Source organism: Rhineura floridana, chromosome 12 (genome assembly GCF_030035675.1).
Source record: "Rhineura floridana isolate rRhiFlo1 chromosome 12, rRhiFlo1.hap2, whole genome shotgun sequence".
Lineage (NCBI taxonomy): Eukaryota > Metazoa > Chordata > Lepidosauria > Squamata > Rhineuridae > Rhineura > Rhineura floridana.
Genome location: NC_084491.1, coordinates 15,328,894 through 15,335,266, shown reverse-complemented (window position 1 = coordinate 15,335,266; position 6,373 = coordinate 15,328,894). Strand labels below are relative to the sequence as shown.

The window sequence follows — 6,373 nt, the reverse complement described above, 5'->3', positions numbered from 1 at the left end:
TGAAGGAGAAGCAGAAAGCAGTATTCAAGCCTGGCCAGATTATTTTGTAATCTTAGAAGGTTGTGTAATTTTAGAAGGGTGTGTGGCTGTAGCTATTATGAACGGATCCTGCACCATTGAATTTGCCATTACGCTATTGGTTGTAACCATTTTATAATTGTACATTTTATTGTTATAATCCACCCTGGGACCTTGTGGTAAAGGGCAGGTAAGAAATCTAATACCATAAAATTGTGTGTGTGTGTTTGTGTGTATTTGTTGTTGTTACATGCCTTCAAGTCGATTACGACTTATGGCGACCCTATGAATCTTTGGATGTATTCATAGGGTTTTCATGGTAAGAGGTACAGTATTCAGAGGTGGTTTACCATTGCCTTCCTCTACGACACCCAGTATTTCCAGGGGATCTCCCATCCAAGTACTAACCAGGCCTGACCCTACTTAGCTTCCGAGATCAGATGAGATCCAGTGTGTTCAGGATAGTATGGCTATATATATCCCTCCCTCCCCCCCCTCTCTCAGGTTTTCTCATCCATCCACTGATTTGCATTCTAACCAGCCTCACCAGTTTCTGAACATTTTTCCTTTATGGCTATCCCACGATTAAATCCATCGATTTGCCACCCGCTCCTGCTCACAGTTCAATATATTCCTGCATCAAACTTGGCACTGAAAGGCTTGACTCACCGAGCGACAGCATCATTATGCCTTGTAGGAACAGAGGTGGGCAAGCAGGGCACCCATACAGTGGGAGTTCTTTAGTCACTAACAGTTCTGAAACTTTTAGAAGTGGTACTTATTTACCACACTGCACAGTGCATCAGGCTCAGCAATGTAAAACTTCTTTTTCCTAGTGTGGAAAAGACTTCTGGGCCTAAAAGGGATGGATCTGTCAATTTTGGTTTTTTCAGTTTCTAATCTTTTTTGTCTAAATTCAGTTCTCCACATTTCTGCATCAATATGTGATTTTTTTTAAAAAAAATCCTCATGAAAATTCTTCAGCATTTTGTGCAAATTTCTCCTAACACATTTTTGTATGCAGTTTTAACTAATGTGCACATTTTTGCAAGCAATTTCTCAAATTGTAATGGATGTTTGGATGTAATTTTCACTAAGATATTCATGTTTATGGATACATTCCCTTAACAGATGTATTTTTGTAAACATTGGATGGAGAACCACATTGCAAAATTCAAATAAGTGTGAATTTTGAACGATGGCTGTGTTTTGATTCTCATATTGTTTTGGAATTTGTGGATTTGATAGATTTCTCTTTAAATGAGAACTGAATTTGTCCACCATCTTTAGGGATAAAGATTCCTAAAGATCATGTTATCCAGGTTCCCACTCCAAGGCAAAATGTTCTGTGAAATGATCTAGCTTACATAACAACAATAGGGTATTGTTGGACCAAATAATTCTGAAGAGTTAAGTAGAAATAAGCCTTTCCTTGCCCCATAGGATCATAAAGGGGGAAGTCACCACAAAGGTCATCGTCCAACCCCTGCTGATGCAGAAAGGCCACAACTACTGCATCCCTGATAGGTGGCCATGCACCTGCTGCTTAAAAACCTCAAAGGAAGGAGAGTCCACCCCTTACAGGACAGTTGGTTCCAGTGTTAAATGGGTTGTACTGTGTAGGCTAACAGCTGGACTACACACAATGGCTGCTGCTGAAACGGTTCAATAGTGGGAACTGCTTGCCACCACAGTTGTATGATCAAAAGGGGAGGTGAATCCCCACCTTTACTGATAACTATTGGAAGCTGAGGCAGAAGGCACCCCAGTCAGCAACACTGTGAGAGGGCCTGGTTGCTGGGCTGTTGACATCAATGAGAGCAGCAAGCCAGTCAGCAACAGAGCACTTGGATAGTGCTGGCTCACCCCCATGCCCCCCCCACCTGACTGCTACTAGTAAGAGCAGGAATTTGCCTTTCAGCCCGATTCCCATGGAGCGGGTAACTGGTGGCCCCCACTAGCCGCAGCTCCGCATTCCACTCATCATCGGGAATAGCAACCTCACAAGATGAATGATCAGATCCTCAGGTAGCAGGGATGGAAAGGCCCCTGAGGATGAGATCTTGGAGATCCAATGCCGTTTAGAGTAGACAGTTCTGGATTAGAGGGACCGATGGTCCAACCCTAACATTGCACTACATTGTTGTACTACGTTGCTGCAGTGTCTTCGCAAGAGATGAGGATGAGGAGAGAACCAGAATTCACTGGCTCCAGCTATCATGCTCCTGGGCTCCCCCTGCTGTTAGCTACTTTGTACCCGACCCACTGATGCCGAAGGTCATTGCCCCTGACTGTTCTAGCTCCTGCTTCCTCACCATTCCTTTGCTAACCACCACATTTGTAAATAGAGATGTTGGAGAATTTTGATGAAAACAGAAACAGGAGAGGAAATTGCAGGTTTTGTTTCCTTGTCCCATGTCTGGAATGGAAAGCAATCCAGCTAGTACAATTGGTTGTTGTGGGTGTTGTTATTTTACATCAGTATCCCACCTTTTCTCCAAGGAGCTCAAGGAGGCATACATGGTTCTGCTTCCTCTCCATTTTACTCTCACAACCACCCTGCAAGGTAGGCTAGGCTGAGAGGCAATGATTGGCCCAAAGTCATCCAGTGAGCTTCATGGCTGAGTGAAGATCTGAACCCTGGTCTCCCAAGGTCCTAGTCCTACATTCTAACCACTGCACTACACTAACTCTGCTGTTGCTTTCAGTCTTCAAACAACACCTAATTGACTACTTTTCCCTATTTGTACAGAAATGCATGGGGTGGCATAATGTAATGTAATGTTTTATTTCTAGGCCGCCTTTCGGCCAAATAGGCCCCCAGGGCATCTTACACACAAATAAAAATACAAATACAAAATACAAATAAAAACAATACAATTTACAAAAAAAAAAAACCTAACAAAGTCCTAACATCTCTAAAAAACAGGAGCAGCAAGCCAAAAGCATTCATCTTCCTGGTAAAGGGCAGTCCCCAGAAAAATGTCACTAAGAGCAGGGGTGGGGCAAGGCAGGTAGAAATGCTTGCCCCTTGATGGTCCCAGCACAGTCTCATCCCTGCAGCCATAATGACAAAGTAACATGTAATTTACATAATTGACATATTTATTTACGTAGTTTTTGGTGGAAGCCTAACTGCAGTGGAATGAAAACAGTGCTGCTTATAGCAAATATAGGGCAGAACAGAAAATGATGCCTTTTTGCACCCCTAGTTGTCAATCAATACTTCTTTTTTTAAACGACTCTCTTTTCCAAAGGGAACCTGGCCTACAAAAGAATTCCCTGAACTTTCTGCAGATTAGAGAAAGGGAAAACAAATAAACCATTGTTTGTCCTTGCAAGGCTCAGTTAGCCACACTTCCAATGTGAATTCCTTTTAACTGTTCCCATTGTTCTGCTTTGCATTTTGATAACATCATTATGCCATCCTCCCTTGCAGTCTCTCCAGACACAGGACTGAAGAAGCATCTCATCACTTTTATTAGAGAATAGATTTTTGCTTGTAGCGGCAAGCCAGCTTGGCAAAATTGCTGTCCTGTTATTCTCCATCCCTGGTACTATATCACTGTCTGAAAGTCTCCTGGGCTTATAATTCCATCCTGCAAGATTAGGAGAAAATAAGACTTTTGCTTTTTGTACAATATATCTGTGCATCTTGTAGTTTAAGAACTAATTAATTCGGGAAGAAAGTCAATGGGTCTGCAGTTGAATGACCTCTTCTCATTCCAGTGGGGTTTCAGCAAGGCTATGAGAAGTTCCCTTCAGGCATACGAGTGGATGAAAGAGAGAATAGTGTGGACTGAAAAAGAAAAGAAAAATGGATGTAGCAGAAGTATAATAAAAGTCAGCGAGGTTCACCGGAGGATAAATTTGTTATGAGCATGGGTACCATAAGTCTTTGAATAGACTGGCTGCATGATCTTAAGGCAAATCAGCCTCTTAGCTTCCATTTCCTGTGAATGTAGATTGTCCTGGATAACAATTGTGCACATATTTATTAGGTCTGTGCAGTGGATCCAACCGAATTCTGGATTCTGAAATGAATCTGGGCACCACTGCCCCGAACCAATGTCCCCACCCATTTCTAAGGACCAGACCAGGCAATACATGAGCTGTGATTGAATTCCATGCGTTGTTTGTTTTATTTTAATTAAAAGTGATTGAATTCAAAGGTTGGGAGTGTTAGGCCAGCAACATCTGGAATGCCAGTTCCCCTATCCCTGTTCAACAATAATGGGAGGTTCTTGTTGTTTTCAGCTAATCAGCACCTCTCTCTCTCTACCTGCCGCCTCATCAAACCAGGGCTGTAATACCTGTAAAGAAAGAATCTACATGTACTTTAAGATTTTATCTATTTTTAATTATAGACACCCTCACATAATACAAAAGGGAACTTTCCAAATGTGCTCTTTAATTAGGGCCAGAATATGTTCTAGGCAAAAGCAATAACATTGGGTTTTGATAAGGTTCTCTCTACAGGATCTTTCCCAGTCTGCAGATGCTATGTTATAAAAACAAAGAGGATATTGAATGATCACAGCAGGAGCAGGATTTTACTCAGGTACAATCTATAATTAGTTGCGGAATGAAGGTAGAATGCCCCCCTGTTCTCAGTGCATGTTTTCTCAGAAGTAGGATGGGGGAGAGATCCGCTCCATCAGAACACAAGCATGGATTCTGCTGCAGTTTGCACATTTTGCCTTTTACAGGGACGTCATGCCTTTCACACAAACAGCTGCGGCTTTTGTTGATACCATCTCTTTTTTAAAAAGTCGGCAAACAATATATCATTAACAAAATGAGGTAAATTGTATTATGCTAACTTTTCTGGCTGGCTGTCACACTGGCACTTAGGCAAATCCAGACAATCATAGTGCATGGATTACAATCCAGACACGTAACAATGTTTTTAGGAAAATCGTGAAAACACAGCAAAACATCTTGCCCTGGCACTGCTGCTGACAATAATTAAGTTGGAGTAGGTATAAACTTTCCATATGTCCCCTTTTCAGAGTCATCACAAATCTATGAGTCAGGTTAGTGTGATCAGTTCCACCATCACAAAATACTTAAAAATGGTTCTGTTCAGCTCAGCTTACCAAGATTCACCATATCTCCTCCTCCTCCTCCTTTCTCTCTCTGTTTGTGTGTATTGGGAGGAAGCCCAACCATGCTGTATGTGTCCTTTCATCATTTATGCCCCAGACAGACAATAACCCTGTGGTCAGAGGGCTACTTGACCGGCAATTAGCTGGTTCATTGATTTGTGAATAGAAACAAGCAAGAAACATATGGAGATCATCAGCAATCCTGGAAGCGGCAACATTGTCTATGTAAGAAATCATTATTTATTTATTTATTCTTTAATTTGTATCCCACCCTTCCTCCTAGCAGGAGCCCAGGGCGGCAAACAAACTATTGTTAGGGGAGAAATCAGCAGTAATGTTAAATGCTGCGACTATAACATAGTGAATGGCAGAGATGTAGTTCTGTGGATCATTAACAGCCACGGACCAGGAAATATAAACGGACTATCGGAGTGCATGCAGGATGAAATCATATGGCAAACTACATCTCTATTTAGAAGTAAGTCCCATAGGTTCACTGGGCCTTATTCCCAGGGATGTGTGTAGAAGATTGTCCTATATGCCTGCAATCCAATATCCACTTATCTGGGGGTAAGCCCTATTAAACTCAATGGACTTACTGCTAAGTAGACAGGAAAGGCTTGTGCTCTTACTATAAAATCATAGAATCATAAAGTTGGAAGGAGCCTGTAAGGCTATCAAGTCCAACCTCCTGCTCAATGCAGGAATCCAACTTAAAGCAAACTCAACAGGTGACTGTCCAGCTGCCTCTTGAATGCCTCCAGCTTTGGAGAGCCCACCATCTCCGTAGGTCATTGGTTCCATTGTTGTACCGCTCTAAGAGTTAGGAGGTTTTTCCTGAAGTTCAGTGAAAATCTGGCTTCTTTGAAATCTGCAACTTGAGCCCATTATTCTATGACCTGCACTTTGGGTTGATTGAGAAGAGATCCCGGCCCTCCTCTGTGTGGCAACCTTTCAAGTACTTGAAGAGTGCTATCATATCTCCCCTCAGTCTTCTCTTCTCCAGGCTAAACATGCCCAGTTCTTTCAGTCTCTCCTCATAGGGCTTGGTTTCCAGTCCCCTGGCTCATCCTCGTTGCCCTACTGTGAACCTGTTCCAGTTTGGCTGCATCCTTCTTGCAGGATATTTGCTTCTTGTGTGATATTGCTGGAAAGCACATTGCAGCAGAATATACGTACATACATACTAGCATAATATTGGGGACACAGAAATAATAAGTGAAATCTTATTCTAGATAGGAGAGATG

At 42.2% G+C, this 6,373-nt stretch overlaps 1 pseudogene; it reads right to left on the bottom strand.

Moving 5' to 3' along the window:
• Positions 1–377: 377 nt before the first annotated feature.
• On the bottom strand, positions 378–496 carry LOC133368847 (5S ribosomal RNA; annotated as a pseudogene).
• Positions 497–6,373: the final 5,877 nt, after the last annotated feature.